The sequence below is a fragment of the Ranitomeya variabilis genome, chromosome 5, assembly GCF_051348905.1.
Source record: "Ranitomeya variabilis isolate aRanVar5 chromosome 5, aRanVar5.hap1, whole genome shotgun sequence".
Lineage (NCBI taxonomy): Eukaryota > Metazoa > Chordata > Amphibia > Anura > Dendrobatidae > Ranitomeya > Ranitomeya variabilis.
In genome coordinates this window covers 394,964,980-394,984,998 of record NC_135236.1, presented here as the reverse complement: position 1 = coordinate 394,984,998, position 20,019 = coordinate 394,964,980, and the positions used below count along the sequence as shown (strand labels likewise).

The following is a 20,019-nucleotide window of genomic DNA, read 5'->3' as shown; positions in this document are numbered from 1 at the left end:
CTCTCACACACAATTTTTTTGTGTTTAAGGGGTCTTTCTACCTACAGATCCAGGGGACAGCCATGGGAGCGGCCTTCGCGCCCTCCTATGCTTGTCTTTTCTTGGGTATGTGGGAGAAGGACCTCTTCCTGTCAGATAGACAGGGGTCGGTTGAGCGTGTCCTTTTATTTTTTATTTTATTTTGATGTGATGCTATCGGCAGTGTTCATCTGCGTGTTTAAATCTGGAGTCCGCTACCATCTCAATGCCATCTACATGTATGGTATGGATACAGGAATATTGATGGATTTCTCTATCAAGTTGCTTCTCTGCGCTGCTACGTGTCAACATTTATTTATTGTGGTTATTATTATTTATTTTTTGTTCTTTATTTGTTTGTTGGATATTTGCAAATTTATATATACTAGTAAATAATTTTGGGGTGATGTAATGTAATATATTTATGTATATGCATGAGGTTTTTTTGCATCGTTGATATGTTATATATGGGGTACGGGTTTGAATATAATGCTATATCTGTTATATTGCGTATTTTTATGTAAATATACCTGCTGTTGCAGGATTCCGTATAATTATGCATTGTTTATTGTATCTCCTGTGTATTATTTTCTTTTGTTATTTTGTTTGTTAATTTTTTTGCCCTTACGTTTACCCCATTGCGTCATGGCAATTTCTTTGTATGTTGGCCGTGTGCGCATGCGCTTCATCTTCTGGCGGTGTGAGCGCTCCTTCTCGCCGTCCGGCGCACAACCACGTGGGGCCCTGCGTGTTGTTGGTGCCGGCGGCCAGTTTGGATGACGTCTATACCGCCACTGCGCAGGTGCGGCTTGTTAGCACACTTACTTCCGCCTTTGGCGGTATAAAAAGCATACCATGGAGTTGATTCCTTTACCCCCTGAGGAAGGAGCGCTTTTACGCTCCGAAACGCGCGTTGGGGTCAGGCTTGCCGTTCCTTATACCTGTGCTGTCTATTGAAGGTATGTTACCTGTTATGGATATGCTGAATGTTGCATAACTCCTACTACTTATCCCCCATATGTGGGCATTGGCCTTATATATATTTTTCTGGACTATGTACTGGTTATTATTCATTTGGGGAGATGCTAGATATGTTACAATGATATAGCAGCACGGTCTTTGGATCCGGTTTTGTCTGTTTGTTTGCATTGCCAATTGGATGTATTTGCATCCCCTACTGTGCCCCTGTTCTATGTATGGTGTTTTTTAACGTTTTTCAATAAAGTGTTATGTTTTATGGGACCACATGGCTGCCTGTTTCCTTCTTTTTTCTTTAGCATACGTTCTTTGGCAGCTGGCCCCTTTATTATCCATTTAGCATATTGAATTTATGGGATTTACATTTTAGCAACTATTTATTTCTTACTATGCTGGCTTCAATATTATTTTACAGTGTATGTATATGTATATATGTATGTATATATGTGTGTGTGTGTGTGTATAATATATCTATCTATCTATCTATCTATCTATCTATCTATATATCTATAATATAACGCTGGGAGCGTCACTCTGTCCGAAGCCTTTATAGACTGCGCAAGCGCCGGCGCAGTCTGGACCCCACAGAGCGACGCTCCCAGGAGATCGCGGTATGCGTAAGCGCTGAACGCACACCGCGATCTCCAACAGAGAAACAGGGACGAGCCAGGAGGCGGAGGGTGAGTATCCTTACCTGTCCCGTTCCACCGACGCCATTCCGGGCCATGAATATAGTGTGTCTTCAAGAAAATGGCGCCGGTAAGCGCAGACTGCGCAGGCGCCTTTTCCGGCACCAGGAGGACACAGAAAATCTGTCCTCCTGGTGCCGGAAAAGGGGCCTGCGCAGTCCGCGCTTTGCGGCGCCATTTTCTTGAAGACACACTGCAATGTGTCTTCAAGAAAATGGCGCCGGAAAGCGCGGACTGCGCAGGCGCCGATTCCGGGAGCAGGGGGATATTCATGGCCCGGAATGGCGTCGGTGGAACGGGACAGGTAAGTATACTCACCCTCCGCAAGTAACAAATTGCTGTGCCATGAGGCTGTGGCACTTCATGCCACAGCTATTTGTTACTTACGCCACTTACGTCCACAGCCACCGCACCCACCACAGCCACCGCACCCAGCACAGCCACGCACAGCCGCCGCACCCAGCACAGCCGCCGCACCCAGCACAGCCACGCACAGCCGCCCACAGCCACACACAGCCGCCCACAGCCGCCGCACCCAGTACAGCCGCCGCACCCAGCACAGCCACCCACAGCCGCCACACCCACCACAGCCACCACACCCAGCACAGCCACGCACAGCCGCCGCACCCAGCACAGCCGCCTACAGCCACGCATAGCCGCTGCACCCAGCACAGCCACGCACAGCCGCCCACAGCCACGCACAGGCGCCTACAGCCACGCTCAGCCACCGCACCCAGCACAGCCGCCGCACCCAGCACAGCCACGCACAGCCGCCGCACCCAGCACAGCCGCCACACCCAGCACAGCCACGCACAGCCGTCCACAGCCACGCACAGCCGCCGCACCCAGCACAGCCGCCGCACCCAGCACAGCCGCCGCACCCAGCACAGCCGCCGCACCCAGCACAGCCACGCACAGCCGCCCACAGCCGCCGCACCCAGCACAGCCGCCGCACTCAGCACAGCCGTCCACAGCCACCGCACCCAGCACAGCCACGCACAGCCGCCTAGAGCCACGCACAGCCGCCTAGAGCCACGCACAGCCGCCTAGAGCCACGCACAGCCGCCTAGAGCCACGCACAGCCGCCGCACCCAGCACAGCCGCCGCACCCAGCACAGCCGCCGCACCCAGCACAGCCGCCGCACCCAGCACAGCCGCCGCACCCAGCACAGCCGCCGCACCCAGCACAGCCACGCACAGCCGCCCATAGCCGCCCACAGCCACGCACAGCCGCCGCACCCAGCACAGCCACCGCACCCAGCACAGCCGTCCACAGCCGCCGCACCCAGCACAGCCACGCACAGCCTCCTACAGCCACACACAGCCGCCTACAGCCACGCACAGCCGCCGCACCCAGCACAGCCGCCGCACCCAGCACAGCCACGCACAGCCGCCCACAGCCACGCACAGCCGCCTACAGCCACGCACAGCCGCTGCACCCAGCACAGCCACCGCACCCAGCACAGCCGTCCACAGCTGCCGCACCCAGCACAGCCACGCACAGCCGCCGCACCAACCACAACCACAGCCACCGCACCCAGCACAGCGACGCACAGCCGCCGCACCCAGCACAGCTGCCGCACCCAGCACAGCCGCCCACAGCCATGCACAGCCACCCACAGCCACGCACAGCCGCTGCACCTAGCACAGCCACCGCACCAGCACAGCCGTCCACAGCCGCCGCACCCAGCACAGCCACCCACAGCCGCCCGCACCCAGCACAGCCACGCACAGCCGCCCGCACTCAGCACAGCCGCCTACAGCCACGCACAGCCGCCTACAGCCACGCACAGCCGCCGCACCCAGCACAGCCGCCGCACCCAGCACAGCCGCCGCACCCAGCACAGCCGCCGCACCCAGCACAGCCACGCACAGCCGCCGCACCCAGCACAGCCACCGCACCCAGCACAGCCGTCCACAGCCGCCGCACCCAGCACAGCCACGCACAGCTGCCTAGAGCCACGCACAGCCGCTGCACCCAGCACAGCCACGCACAGCCACCCACAGCCGCCGCACCCAGCACAGCCGCCGCACCCAGCACAGCCGCCACACCCAGCACAGCCGCCGCACCCAGCACAGCCGCCGCACCCAGCACAGCCGCCGCCCACAGCCACACACAGCCGCTGCACCCAGCACAGCCACCCACAGCCGCCCGCACCCAGCAGCGCCACGCACAGCCGCCCGCACTCAGCACAGCCGCCCGCACTCAGCACAGCCGCCCGCACTCAGCACAGCCGCCCGCACTCAGCACAGCCGCCCGCAATGATGGGGGCGCAGGATGGAGCAGCACGTGATAGGATGGGGGCGCAGGATGGAGCAGCACATGACACGGTGGAGCAGCACATGACAGGATGGGGCGCAGGATGGAGCAGCACATGGCACGGTGGAGCAGCACATGACAGGATGGGGATGCAGGATGGAGCAGCACATGACACGGTGGAGCAGCACATGACAGGATGGGGGCGCAGGATGGAGCAGCACATGACAGGATGGGAGAGCAAGATGGGAGCAGCACATACCAGGATGGAGACCATATACCAATATAAATGCTCGCCACCCGGGCGTAGAACGGGTTCAATAGCTAGTATATATATATCTATATATATATACTAGCTGAAGAGCCCAGCGTTTGTTGCCTGGGCATAGTAACTAACTGTGGTTAGTTAAAACACCTCACTTCTCTCATTTTCCCATCACACCTCTCATTTTCCCATCACGCCTCTCATTTTCCCCCTCACATCTCTCATTTTCCCTGTCACGATACCCGGGTAATAATGCTGCAGGGGAAACTGCACCCATCAGCAACAGAGATAGGTCAGAAACCGGGTAACTAACATGAACACCAACGGGACCTTTCACATGAGACAGAGTGATCAGGTAAAGCAATAGGACCTACAATCATTTGACAGAGTAGGGGGCGGAGCCAGATGCTGGGGAAACAGAGAAGGGGCAAGCATAAAAGAATAGTGAAACAAGCCGAGGTCAAGCCAGGAGATGACAAGATACCAACAGGGAGAGCCAGAGAATAGTCAGAAGCCAAGCCAGGGGTCAGCAATCCGGGAAAACGAATAAAGCAGGTGACAGCAAGACACAAAGCAAGCAGCACACACCACAGAGGTCAAGCATACAGACTGCAGAAAAACCTATAGCCGACAAGGACACAAGGCCAGAAGCGAGTATAAATAGCCCTCCCATCCTGAAAGAGAGGCCAAGAACACCAACCCCTGATAGCACATGACAACCCCGTCCCAACCATGACATTCCCCCTCACATCTCTCTTTTTCCCTCACATCTCTCTTTTTCCCTCCTCACATCTCTCTTTTTCCCTCCTCACATCTCTCTTTTTCCCTCCTCACATCTCTCTTTTTCCCTCCTCACATCTCTCTTTTTCCCTCCTCACATCTCTCTTTTTCCCTCCTCACATCTCTCTTTTTCCCTCCTCACATCTCTCTTTTTCCCTCCTCACATCTTTTTCCCCCTCACATCTCTCATTTTCCCCCCTCACACCTCTGATTTTCCCCCTCACATCTCTCATTTCCCCCCCTAACACCTGTCATTTTGACCTCACACCTGCCATTTTTCTATCACTCCACTATTTTCTCCTCACTCCTCTCATTTTGCACTCGCACATTTTCACCTCACTCCTCTCATGTTCACCTCACACCTCTCATTATTCCCTCAGTATATACCTATGTCATTTCCCCTGTATATAGTATATACCTGTATGTCATCTCCTGTATATAGTATATACTTGTATGTCATCTCCCCTGTATATGGTATATACCTGTATGTCATCTCCCCTGTATATAGTATATACCTGTGTCATCTCCTGTATATAGTATATACCTGTATGTCATCTCCCCTGTATATAGTATATACTTGTGTCATCTCCTGTATATAGTATATACTTGTATCTCATCTCCCCTGTATATAGTATATACCTGTATGTCATCTCCCCTGTATATAGTATGTACCTGTATGTCATCTCCCCTGTATATAGTATATACCTGTATGTCATCACCTCCTGTATATAGTATATACCTGTATGTCATCTCCTCCTGTATATAGTATGTACCTGTGTGTCATCTCCCCTGTATATATTATATACTTGTCATCTCCCCTGTATATAGTATATACTTGTATCTCATCTCCCCTGTATATAGTATATACCTGTATCTCATCTCCCCTGTATATAGTATATACCTGTATGTCATCTCCCCTGTATATAGTATATACCTGTATGTCATCACCTCCTGTATATAAGTACCAAAATTTCCAGATTCATTTTAGTGACTGTCAGTCACCAAACAATCACATATACCTCCATATATTAACCACATACAAATCAAGAGAACCAATGGAATTTTTATAAAAGAATTGTAAACAAGCTTTATTAATAACAATATACATAATTAAAAAAACAAGCACATGTCAACTACTGACAGTGCGATAAGCACCAAAGTGCAAAAAAAACACCAGACAAATGAGGTCTGCCACACGGTAAACAATGTGTGCTTACAATTGCATTGTATATTGAGATGCAGACATGAATATTACAACGAAATGCCCAGAGGGTATTAGTCTCATTGGGGATAAACCATAGTTGTTACCGTACACCCCAACTAATAACCATGTGGGAAGTTCCCATCATCCGGTACACTTTAATGGATGTAAGGCCAAACCTATAATAAATGCCCCATAATGTGTCCGTGTCCGTGCCCGCATACAATTTTTGTAAAACAAGCTATATTATAATCCATTTTGCCCACCAACCTCTGATGTTTTGGTTGAGGCACCAATTTTATTATATTTATTACTAGATGGCAGCCCGATTCTAAGGAATCGGGAGTCTAGAATCCATATATACTTTATTTATTCAAATGTAAGAATAATTTGGTGGGCGGGGACCCTCGGCCTCCGATTTGGTTGGCGGGGCCCCACGGCCTCCGATTTGGTGGGCGGGGTCCCTCTGCCTCCGCTTTGGTGGGCGGGGCCGCTCGGCCTTCGATTTGGTGGGCGGGGCTCCTCGGCCTCCGATTTGGTTGGTGGGGCCCCTCGGCCTCCGATTTGGTAGGCGGGGCCCCTTATCCTCCGATTTGGTGGGCGGGGACCCTCGGCCTCCGATTTGGTGGGCGGGGCCCCTTATCCTCCGATTTGGTGGGCGGGGACCCTCGGCCTCCGATTTGGTGGGCGGGGCCCCTCGGCCTCCGATTTGGTGGGCGGGAACCCTCGGCCTCCGATTTGGTGGGCGGGGACCCTTGGCCTCCAATTTGGTGGGCGGGGACCCTCGGCCTCCGATTTGGTGGGCGGGGCCCCTCGGCCTCCGATGTGGTGGGCGGGGCCCCTCGGCCTCCGCTTTGGTGGGCGGGGCCGCTCGGCCTTCGATTTGGTTGGCGGGGCCCCTCGGCCTCCGATTTGGTTGGCGGGGCCCCTCGGCCTCCGATTTGGTGTGTGCTCTGCCTGGGGCCACTGTGCTCTGCCTGGGGCCCTATATGCTGCCTGGGGCCCCTGTGCTCTGCCTGGGGCCCCATATGCTGCCTGGGGCCCCTGTGCTCTGCCTGGGGCCCCATATGCTGCCTGGGGCCCCTGTGCTCTGCCTGGGGCCCCATATGCTGCCTGGGGCCCCTGTGCTCTGCCTGGGGCCCCATGTTCTGCCTGGGGCCCCTGTGCTTTGCCTGGGGCCACTGTGCTCTGCCTGGGGCCCCATGTTCTGCCTGGGGCCCCTGTGCTCTGCCTGGGGCCCCTGTGCTCTGCCTGGGACCACTGTGCTCTGCCTGGGGCCCCATATGCTGCCTGGGGCCCCTGTGCTCTGCCTGGGGCCACTGTGCTCTGCCTGGGGCCCCATATGCTGCCTGGGGCCACTGTGCTCTGCCTGGGGCCCCATATGCTGCCTGGGGCCCCTGTGCTCTGCCTGGGGCCCCATATGCTGCCTGGGGCCCCTGTGCTCTGCCTGGGGCCCCATGTTCTGCCTGGGGCCCCTGTGCTTTGCCTGGGGCCACTGTGCTCTGCCTGGGGCCCCATGTTCTGCCTGGGGCCCCTGTGCTCTGCCTGGGGCCCCTGTGCTCTGCCTGGGACCACTGTGCTCTGCCTGGGGCCCCATATGCTGCCTGGGGCCCCTGTGCTCTGCCTGGGGCCACTGTGCTCTGCCTGGGGCCCCATATGCTGCCTGGGGCCACTGTGCTCTGCCTGGGGCCCCATATGCTGCCTGGGGCCCCTGTGCTCTGCCTGGGGCCCCATATGCTGCCTGGGGCCCCTGTGCTCTGCCTGGGGCCCCTGTGCTCTGCCTGGGGCCCCATGTTCTGCCTGGGGCCCCTGTGCTCTGCTTGGGGCCACTGTGCTCTGCCTGGGGCCCCATATGCTGCCTGGGGCCCCTGTGCTCTGCCTGGGGCCCCATATGCTGCCTGGGGCCCCTGTGCTCTGCCTGGGGCCCCTGTGCTCTGCCTGGGGCCCCATATGCTGCCTGGGGCCCCTGTGCTCTGCCTGGGGCCCCTGTGCTCTGCCTGGGGCCCCTGTGCTCTGCCTGGGGCCACTGTGCTCTGCCTGGGGCCCCATATGCTGCCTGGGGCCCCTGTGCTCTGCCTGGGGCCCCATATGCTGCCTGGGGCCCCTGTGCTCTGCCTGGGGCCACTGTGCTCTGCCTGGGGCCCCATAGGCTGCCTGGGACCACTGTGCTCTGCCTGGGGCCCCATATGCTGCCTGGGGCCCCTGTGCTCTGCCTGGGGCCACTGTGCTCTGCCTGGGGCCCCATATGCTGCCTGGGGCCCCTGTGCTCTGCCTGGGTGTAGGACACTGGTGACGTCACTTATCTCCGGACATTAGCTCCGGACATTAGCTCCGGACATTAGCTCCGGACAAAGCCACGGAAGTTGGCACAAATTGCAGGAAGTAGTATTCTAGGCAATTATATATTAGATATTTGTTTCCGTGTTTTATATCAATAAATAAATTTTCATATTGTACTTAAATTGTGTTTCATGGCACTTCTTGATCTTGCAAAAGGATTGTTATGCTATGCTATGTTGATGGAGTGCGGCCCATTCCCTTTCAGGGTTTAGGGTCAGGGTAGTATGATTGTTGTATTATAGATTAGATATATCTAAACGTGTCAGTGACATCTATATATCTATCTATTCTATGTGTATATATCTATTCTATTCTAACCTGTCACTCTGTGATTTTACTGTATGCGGCATATGAATTGCCGGCTTTTCAAGTGAGATCGGTGTGTGAAAATCGGACAGCACTCGCATGGTCCGAGTGCTATGTGATTTTTTTTTTTCTCTCTTGCACCCATTGACTTTTATTGTGGGATGCGTTCCGATTTTCGATTACAATTGCGGCATGCTGTCATTCTTTTCCAATCCGATTGTGATCCGATCTGAGATGGAAAAAAAAATGCAGATGAACACACAATGATAGAATGACATTGGTCCAAATGCAATCTGATTTTTAATCTGATTGCATTCTTCCGATTTCATCGCAAGTGGGAATGAGCCCTAAAAAAGACACCACAGGAAACAAACGCCAAGGTTCCCTAAAGCGCTTTGCTCTCGAAAACCTTGGCAGGTTCGCACACCTGAGAATGACGTGGTGGTCACATGCTCTTACTGTCTGTGGATTACCACGGCTTAGCACCAGGTTTCCCCGCTAATGCTGTTTCCGGCATAGGGCTTTATCTGTTGTTTTGTCAGCTACAGCACGGACCCATTATATTCTATAGGCCTGTTCACATATCTGTATTTTTTTATGGACTTTGTGTCCTTGAAAAACTCACAGAGACATGTCTGTCATTTCTTTATATATTTATTGTGAAAAACTATCAACACACTGATGGTAAAAATGGACACTCTTCTTCATGTATGTATTTATACATAGACATGTGGATGAGGCCGAAAACAGTAAATAATTTGACCATTGTCTGCACCATATACTTTGAAACATCTCACGATAAATGTCTTTGCAGCGCCCCAGAGTCCTGGTCGCTGCAGTAACGTCGCTCTGCCACTAAGGGGAGTGATGTTACGTCTGATTGCACTAAAGGAGTTCACCTGACCAGGTAACACACACACTACACTTCACACTCCGGCCACCAGGGGGAGTGGTTCTATCTAGTAGGCCACTCCTCACACTCTGGTAAAACTGGGGGTTGGACAGGAAGACAGGGAGAAGTAACAGGGAAGAGCTAGAGAGAGGACCTGTCAGGGATGGGATCCTGACAGATTCCTAAGAAAGGACAAAAAGTGAGAAAACGGGAATACAGCAAAGAGGCGATAGGACCAGAAGGAGTCGTGCTGTAAGATCGAGGCAACATCCTTCTGAGGCGCAAACAGTCGGTGGCCGGAACGCCGAGCAAGTAAGAGACTCTAAGCATTACTGCAAACCACGGCAGGATAGCCAATTATAGGTTGGCTGTCTCACCCAAATCACCTAAGCAGACAACGGAGGCAGCTGTGGGAGAGGGGCGACTCTAGGGTCCCGGAAGAACTCCAGGCCTACCCCGTCATACGGGTGCGTCCTAACCATATCATCTGGGGGACGGAGAGAACGAACATCAGAGACAGACAGAATCAGTTGTGTGGACTATCCCGAGGTGCTCAGCAGGGAAGGACTACAACACACAGGCGCTAGAAGGTAGACGCTGATTGCCACCTGTTAAGGGGACTCCTGATGTGCCTTCGGACCGGCCGGACTCAGACAGCCCTGTTAACAGTGCTCTGGATTGAGTACCTCAAGACCTTCAGTAAAGAGGTAAAGAGACTGCAACTCTGTGTCCTCGTTATTCATCGCACCCCACACCCCAACATCATCACGTTCTATCTTCGCTGGACGCCCCTCAGCAGGGTCACGGACCGGGTCTAGCCACCGTGACCACCCCAGAACTGAGACACAGAGGCCCGGCACCGGGTGCCCCTCAGCCCTGCGGCAGTGGGGGCGCTCCAATTTGGCGTCACGAACAGGATCTACTTAAGCCTGAAGAATCAGGTCATGTGTGCCTTGGAATTGTTATTTATTGTGCTTGGACTGTGACTTATTGCAAGGACTGTGAATTGCTAATTGCCGCCAAGAGTTCCCGCCACAATTCGCCATTGCCGCGCACGGAGGGAGGAGCCTTAGCTTCGTGGGCGGAACCGGTCAAGAGAAGCGCGGAACGAGGAAGCGCGGTAAAGTGCCAACTCCGGAAGAGGAACTCCGACCTCCAGCAGGTTAGTGGGAGGAAGGGACAGCCATGTCTGAGTCGGGAGGAGCTGAGGCGGCGGACGCAGCCGTGGACACAGGGGCAGCTCCGGTCCCCGCAGCGGACGTAGCCGCGGCCCTAATACCACCACTGGTTGCCGCAGAACCCGCTGCCCCCATCAGCCAGTCGGACACTGCCGCTACCACAAAGGCCATAATGCCCTTCTCTATGCCGTACCTGCCCGCAGCGGCCTGGCTCCCACGATACTCCGGGGAGTCGCATACGTTCACTGACTTTAAAGAAGGGATCTGCAGCCTGCTTGAGTTCTATCCCCTGACAGAGCCTCAGAAGGTTCATATGATAATCGGCCAACTCTTTGGGGCGGCTCTGAGAGAAGTGAAGTCCTGGCCCACCGCGGATAAGGGAACGGCACAGCAGGTTTTTGCACAGCTTAAAGCCACCTTCGATACCCGTACTGCTACAGAAATTAAATTGACTTTCTATGGATGCAAACAGAGACCGCAGGATAGCTTACGGGACTATGCCCTTAATCTCCAGGAGGTGCTGCGGGCCATTAAGCAGAGTGACCCCGGCAGCATGCAAGATGAGGATAAACTCCTGAAAGAGCGGTTCATTGAGGGGCTCCTGTGCAGTCACCAAAGGGACCAATTACACTTCTTGGCCATGCAGAATCCAGACTTGAGTTTTGCGCAATTCAAGGATAAAGCTATCCAGGCGCTGCAGGAGCGACAGCCCAGCCGTGCAATACCACCCAGGCGTCCCGCTCTCACATACCACCAGGAGGTGGCGCCGGATGCCCCAGTCGCCGCCGAGGCCGACGCCCAGAGCCTAGAGGACGACTCCCCTGCAGGACTCCGCCTCCAGATGCAGGAGCTGACCAAGAGCGTTGCTGCCCTAGCCCGCATGGTGCAGTCCCTACAGGAGGCCCCCAAGGAGAAGATCCAGCTGGCCTCCAGACCAGAAGATGTCCCCTGGATGCGACAGAGGAGGACTCCGCCGACCAGAGGCCGGGACGACGATCGCGTCCATCGGGACGGACGACCCATCTGCCGCCGCTGTCACCAGGTGGGCCACCTGGCAAGGTACTGTCCTTTAAACGAGCAACCCCTGGGGCAAAGGGCCAACCCCCAGGAGTAGGACGATCAGGCCCGCAGCATTGGAGAGCCAAATACATTGGAGGGCGGCCAGTTCTTCCTGTTGTGATGGACGGTATCCCCATGAACGCTCTGCTGGACACCGGTTCTCAGGTGACGACTATGCCTTACTTGCTTTATAAACGGTATTGGGAGGACACCGATATTACTCGTGGCCCCGATGATGATTTCACCATCATAGCCAGTAATGGTCAGCCGTTGCCACAAGTGGGGTATAAAGAGGTCACCATCAAGGTGGGGTGGGTGGAATTGAAGGCCCAAGGGATTGTAATCATTGATATTGACCGCCGTGAATGCAATCCTATGATGACTATCGGTACCAATGTTATAGAAAATTGTCTTGCAGAAGTTATTGTCTTGTTACAACAGGTAGCAGAAGCCGCTGGCTACAGTGAACAACGCGCCCTGCAAAAATAAATCAGAGCTCTGATGCAGAGACAGCAGGTAGAGCTAACTGGTGGTGAAATTGGTCGTGTCACTGTGAGTGATTCAAACCCTATCGCGATACCCCCCAGGAGTGAGATGTTAATATGGTGTCGGGCAGCCATAGGCCTCAGGGGTAAGGACTACCAGGCCCTGGTAGAACCCGTGTATTCAGACAATAGGCCTACTCTCCTGACAGCCAGGGGGGTGGTCGACGTCCGCCAGGGGAGGGTGCCCGTACGTGTCCTTAATTGTGGAGAGGAAGAGGTCCACCTCACCAAGTATGCCACGCTTGCCAAACTGTTCGCTGTCAATAATAGTGATACAGACACCTGGACCCTTGGCCCCGTCTAACCTGGCGGAGGACAACGGTTCTGCAGGGCACTCGAAAGATTGGTGTCGGGAATTGCATGTGGGCACTGACTCCACCCCATCCCATCAGAAACGGGGCCTACAGGGTGGTTCACGAGTACGAGCGGGTATTTAGCAAACACCCCTTAGATTTTGGACAGGTGAAAGGGATCCAACATCATATCCCCACGGGAGATCACCGGCCCATAAAGGAGAGATACCGCCCTGTACCCCCAGCTCATTACCAGTGTGCCAAGGACATGTTGCGTGAAATGACGGAGGCTGGGGTGGTGAGAGACAGTTGTAGCCCCTGGGCAGCTCCATTAGTCCTTGTTAAAAAGAAAGATGGCACAATGAGGATGTGCGTTGATTACAGGCAGTTGAATCGCATTACACATAAGGATGCATACCCACTGCCCAGGATAGAAGAGTCTCTGGCTGCCTTAAAATCTGCTAACTACTTTTCTACCTTAGATCTCATCAGTGGGTACTGGCAGGTTCCCGTGGCGGAGGCGGACAAAGAGAAGACGGCCTTCATGACACCGATGGGTCTCTGCGAATTCAACTACATGCCCTTCGCATTGTGTAATGCCCCGGGGACGTTCCAGAGGAAGATGGAGTTCTGTCTGGGGCACAAGAACTTTGAAACCGTACTGCTGTATTTGGATGATGTCATTGTCTTCTCTAAGACCTACGAAGACCATCTGAAGCACCTGGCTGAGGTGTTTGAAGCCCTGTCCAACTTTGGCTTAAAGGTGAAACCGTCCAAATGTCATCTGCTGAAACCCAAAGTGCAGTACCTGGGCCATGTTGTGAGCGCTGAAGGAGTAGCCCCAGACCCCTACAACGTCACGTGATCCAAGACTGGCCAAAGCCCAGCAACCTCCACGAAGTCCGGCAGTTCCTCGGGCTGGTCAGCTATTACCGAAGGTTCATCAAGGACTTCACCAAGAATGCCGCGCCCTTGCAAGACCTGTTGGTGGGCCAATCAAAGAAGACCAAGGGGAAGAACGCCCCATTTGACTGGAACGAGGGGCTGGAAGGATCCTTCACTTGTTTGAAGTCGGCACTGACGGGAGAAGAGGTGCTGGACTACCCCGAATACGACCAACCGTTTGTGATGTACACGGATGCCAGCAATGTGGGATTGGGAGCCGTGCTATCCCAGGTCCAGAAAGGCAAGGAGAGGGTGATCGCTTACGCCAGCAGGAAGCTCCGTCCCAAGAAAGGAACCCTAACAACTACAGTTCCTTTAAACTGGAGTTCCTTGCCATCGTCTGGGCAGTGACAGAGAGGTTCAAACACTACCTGGCCTCGGCGAAATTCACCGTCTTCACGGATAATAATCCGCTGATGCACTTGGGTACAGCCAAACTCGGGGCCTTGGAACAGCGGTGGATGGCCCGGCTGTCCAACTACGACTTCACCATCAAGTACCGGGCAGGATGCAAGAATGCGAACGCCGATGCCTTGTCCCGGATGCCCAATTTGCCAGAAACGGGGGAGGACCCGGAGGCACTTGAGGTAGAGTTGCCTGCGTTCCATCGCCCCAAAGCCACTCAGTACTCCCATCATGTGAAGAACCGGTACAAGAACCAACAGGATGCCACGCTGAATCCCCTGCCCCATCACGGATGGGCGGAGACCCAGGATGGTGACCCCGCGGTCCGTCGGGTGAAAGAGCTCCTGACACAGGCAGGGTTGCATCCCAGCCCAGATGATCCACAGGAGACACGACAGCTGTGGAAGGGGAGAAGCCAACTGTTTATCCATGATGGCAAGCTGTGCCGGAGGAGTATCGACCCGTGTACTCATGAATTGGTATGGCAGATAGTGGTGCCGAGGCGAGATGCGCCCATGGTTCTGGGAGTCTACCACGATGGAGCCGGACACTTCGGATGGAAGAAGCTGGAGAGGCTACTCTGAGGGAGGGTCTATTGAATTGGCATGAAGGGAGCCATTGAGAAGTGGTGTCGGGAGTGCGGTCCATGTAGCCTATGCAGGAAGGACCGTGACAGCCAACGGGCTCCCTTGCAGCCCATCATCACCAAACGGCCGCTCGAACTGGTCGCGCTGGATCATGTGAAGCTGACACCTAGCCGGTCAGGCTATATCTATGCTCTTACCATCGTAGATCACTACTCCAGATTTTTGGTGGCTGTACCTGTCAAGGATCTAACGGCCAGGACGGCTGCCAAGGCCTTCCAGCAGTACTTTTGTAGTCCCCATGGGTACCCGGAGAAGGTACTGACCGATCAGGGGCCAGCATTCGAAGCAGAGGTGTTCCAAGAGTTCTGTCATCTGTACGGGTGTAAGAAGATCAGAACCACCCCGTACCATCCCCAAACCAACGGGATGTGTGAAAAGATGAACCAAGTGGTGATCGACTTACTGAAGACCTTACCCGTAGAGGAGCGGAACCTGTGGCCAACAAAGTTGCCTGACTTGGTGGACATATACAATCATATCCCAGTAAATTCCACCAACTGCACTCCAGCGTACCTGATGCGAGGAAGATCTAGCAAGTTACCCGTTGACCTGGACATGGGGGTCCTAGTCCCCGAAGATACCTCGCCGGATGCAGATTGGGATGCAGAAAGGCAGCGAAAATACCGCAAAGTACAGGAATGCGTGGAAAGAAGTCTCGCCCAGGCTAGACAAAAACAAGAAAGAGACTACAACCAGCATGCTCCTGCGATTCCCTTGTCACCCGGTGAGCACGTACTCAAACGAAAGAGGAGGCTACACTGTTGTGAATTTGGATTCTGGGCTCCCCCGGTGGCTACTGGTGAAATTGAACTTGTGACATCATCTTCCCCTGTTCACCTGTTCTGATTAGATCTGGGTGTCGCTATATAACCTGGCTTCTCTGTTAGATGCTTGCCGGTCAACAATGTTATCAGAAGCCTCTCTGTGCTTGTTCCTGCTCCCAGACATCTACTAGATAAGTTGGACATTCGTCCATGTTTTGTTTTTGTATTTTGGTTCCAGTTCACAGCTGCAGTTTCGTTACTGTGTCTGGAAAGCTCTTGTTGATCAGGAATTGCCACTCTGGTATTATGAGTTAATGCCAGAGTCCTAAAGTAATTTCTGGATGTGTTTTGTTAGGGTTTTCTACTGACCATGAAAGTATGCTTTCTGTCTTCTGCTATCTAGAAAGCGGACCTCAAATTTGCTAAAACTATTTTCCTGCTGCGTTTGTTGTTTCATCTCATATCACCGCCAATATATGTGGGGGGCCTCTGTCTCCTTTTTGGGCATTTCTCTAGAGGTGAGTCAGGTCTTATATTTCCCTCTGCTAGCATTATTTAGTTCTCCGGCCGGCGCTGGGCATATAGGGATAAAAAGTAGGACATGCTACCTGGCTACTTCTAGATGATGCGGTAGGTTTAGTTCATGGTCAGTATAGTTACATCTTCCAAGAGCTTGTTCCTATTGAGGCTTATGCTAGTTCTCTGGCCATGGAGATCATGACAGTTTGACCGGCCCACTAAAGGGTTAAAATCCTTGGCTGAGAAAGGAGAGAAATAAGAAGTCTGCTGAAAATTTTTTTTTTTTTTTTTCTCTAGTAGTTAGTGTGCTCTTAATTGGATCACTTGCCAGTCTGTCTATGCTGCAGTCTTTCTTTTTTTTCTCTCTCCTTCTAATCTTTGAATGGCTCTATGTTCACCTGTCTATAATGGATCTACAGAGTGTAACTGCAGGTTTGAATAATCTCGTCACGAAAGTACAAAGTTTGCAAGATTTTGTTGTTCATGCTCCGGTATCAGAGCCGAGAATTCCTTTGCCGGAATTCTTCTCAGGGAATAGATCTAGCTTTCAGAATTTTAGAAATAATTGTAAGTTATTTTTGTCCCTGAAATCTCGTTCTGCTGGAGACCCTGCACAGCAGGTTGGGATTGTGATTTCCTTGCTCCGCGGCGACCATCAAGATTGGGCTTTTGCATTGGCACCAGGGGATCCTGCGTTGCGCAATGTGGATGCGTTTTTTCTGGCCTTGGGCTTGCTGTATGAGGAACCTCATTTGGAACTTCAGGCAGAAAAAACTTTGATGTCCCTATCGCAGGGGCAAGATGAAGCTGAAATTTACTGCCAAAAATTCCGTAAATGGTCTGTGCTTACTCAGTGGAATGAGTGTGCCTTGGCGGCTACTTTCAGAGAGGGTCTTTCTGATGCCATTAAGGATGTTATGGTGGGGTTCCCTGTGCCTGCAAGTCTGAATGAGTCCATGACAATGGCCATTCAGATCGATAGGCGTCTGCGGGAGCGCAAACCAGTGCACCATCTGGCGGTGTCCACTGAGAAGACGCCAGAAAACATGCAGTGTGATAGAATTCTGTCCAGAAGCGAGCGGCAGAATTTTAGACGGAAAAATGGGTTGTGTTTCTATTGTGGGGATTCTACTCATGTTATATCAGCATGCTTTAAGCGTACTAAAAAGCTTGATAAATCCGTTCCCATTGGCACTTTACAGTCTAAATTTATTTTGTCTGTGACCCTGATTTGCTCTTTGTCATCTATTACTACGGACGCCTATATCGACTCTGGCGCCGCTTTGAGTCTTATGGATTGGTCCTTTGCCAATCGTTGTGGGTATGATTTAGAGCCTTTGGAGACTCTTATTCCTCTGAAGGGGATTGACTCCACCCCATTGGCTAATAATAAACCACAATACTGGACACAAGTGACTATGTGTATTAATCCGGATCACCAGGAGACTATTCGTTTTCTGGTGCTGTATAATCTACATGATGATTTGGTGCTGGGATTGCCATGGCTGCAGTCTCACAACCCAGTCCTTGACTGGAGAGCTATGTCTGTGTTGAGCTGGGGATGTAAGGGGACTCATGGGGACGTACCTTTGGTGTCCATTTCATCATCTATTCCCTCTGAAATCCCTGAGTTCCTGTCTGATTATCGTGACGTCTTTGAAGAACCCAAGCTGGGTTCACTACCTCCGCACCGTGAGTGCGATTGTGCTATAGATTTAATTCCGGGTAGTAAATACCCAAAGGGTCGTTTATTTAATCTGTCTGTGCCTGAACATACTGCTATGCGAGAATATATAAAGGAGTCCTTGGAAAAGGGACATATTCGTCCATCGTCATCTCCCTTAGGAGCCGGTTTTTTCTTTGTGTCAAAAAAAGACGGCTCTTTGAGACCATGTATTGATTATCGGCTTTTGAATAAAATCACGGTTAAATATCAATACCCATTGCCGTTGCTGACTGATTTGTTTGCTCGCATAAAGGGGGCCAAGTGGTTCTCTAAGATTGATCTCCGTGGGGCGTATAATTTGGTGCGGATCAGGCAGGGGGATGAGTGGAAAACCGCATTTAATACGCCCGAGGGCCACTTTGAGTATTTGGTGATGCCTTTTGGTCTTTCTAATGCCCCTTCAGTCTTCCAGTCCTTTATGCATGATATTTTCCGCGATTTTTTGGATAAATTTATGATAGTGTATCTGGATGATATTCTGATTTTTTCGGATGATTGGGACTCTCATGTCCGGCAAGTTAAGAGGGTTTTTCAGGTTTTGCGGTCTAATTCTCTGTGTGTCAAGGGTTCTAAGTGCGTTTTTGGGGTTCAGAGAATTTCCTTTTTGGGATATATTTTTTCTCCCTCTTCCATTGAGATGGATCCTGTCAAGGTTCAAGCTATTTGTGATTGGACGCAGCCCTCTTCTCTTAAAAGTCTTCAGAAATTTTTGGGCTTTGCCAACTTTTATCGTCGATTTATTTCTGGTTTTTCGGATGTCGTTAAGCCATTGACCGATTTGACTAGACAGGGTGCTGATGTTGCTAATTGGTCCCCTGATGCTGTGGAGGCCTTTCAGGAGCTTAAGCGCCGTTTTTCTTCTGCCCCTGTGTTGCGTCAGCCTGATGTGACTCTTCCTTTTCAGGTTGAGGTCGACGCTTCTGAGATCGGGGCTGGGGCAGTGTTGTCGCAGAAAAGTTCTGACTGCGCCGTGATGAGGCCTTGTGCCTTCTTTTCCCGTAAATTTTCGCCCGCTGAGCGGAATTATGATGTTGGGAATCGGGAGCTTTTGGCCATGAAGTGGGCGTTTGAGGAGTGGCGCCATTGGCTCGAGGGGGCCAGACATCAGGTGGTGGTATTGACTGACCACAAAAATTTGATCTATCTTGAGACCGCCAGGCGCCTGAATCCTAGACAGGCGCGCTGGTCATTATTTTTCTCTCGGTTTAATTTTGTGGTATCGTACCTACCGGGTTCTAAGAATGTTAAGGCGGATGCCCTTTCTAGGAGTTTTGAGCCTGATTCACCCGGCAACTCTGACCCCACAGGTATTCTTAAGGAGGGAGTTATCTTGTCAGCCGTTTCTCCAGACCTGCGGCGGGCCTTGCAGGAGTTTCAGGCGGATAGACCGGATCGTTGTCCGCCTGATAGGTTGTTTGTTCCTGATGATTGGACCAGTAGAGTCATCTCTGAGGTACATTCTTCTGCATTGGCAGGTCATCCTGGAATTTTTGGTACCAGGGATTTGGTGGCAAGATCCTTCTGGTGGCCTTCCCTGTCACGAGATGTGCGAGGCTTTGTGCAGTCTTGTGACGTTTGTGCTCGGGCCAAGCCTTGTTGTTCTCGGGCTAGTGGATTATTGTTGCCCTTGCCTATTCCTAAGAGGCCTTGGACACACATCTCGATGGATTTTATTTCAGATCTGCCTGTTTCTCAGAAGATGTCTGTCATCTGGGTGGTGTGTGACCGTTTTTCTAAGATGGTCCATTTGGTTCCCCTGCCCAAATTGCCTTCTTCTTCCGAGTTGGTGCCCCTGTTTTTTCAAAATGTTGTTCGTTTGCATGGTATTCCTGAGAATATCGTTTCTGACAGAGGAACCCAATTTGTGTCTAGATTTTGGCGGGCATTCTGTGCTAGGATGGGCATAGATTTGTCTTTTTCGTCTGCTTTTCACCCTCAGACTAATGGCCAGACCGAGCGGACTAATCAGACCCTGGAGACATATCTGAGGTGTTTTGTGTCTGCTGACCAGGATGATTGGGTTGCTTTTTTGCCATTGGCGGAGTTCGCCCTCAATAATCGGGCCAGCTCTGCCACTTTGGTGTCCCCGTTTTTCTGTAATTCGGGGTTCCACCCTCGATTTTCCTCCGGTCAGATGGAATCCTCGGATTGTCCTGGAGTGGATGCGGTGGTGGAGAGATTGCATCATATCTGGGGGCAGGTGATGGACAAT

The 20,019-nt window shown here is 52.6% G+C and overlaps 1 protein-coding gene across 4 annotated transcripts in view; it reads left to right on the top strand.

The window, feature by feature from the left end:
• The window catches only part of ZNF277 (zinc finger protein 277), a 173,771-nt gene that overhangs the window by 15,717 nt on the left and 138,035 nt on the right, over positions 1-20,019 (top strand). The gene's annotated exons all lie outside the window — the stretch shown is intronic.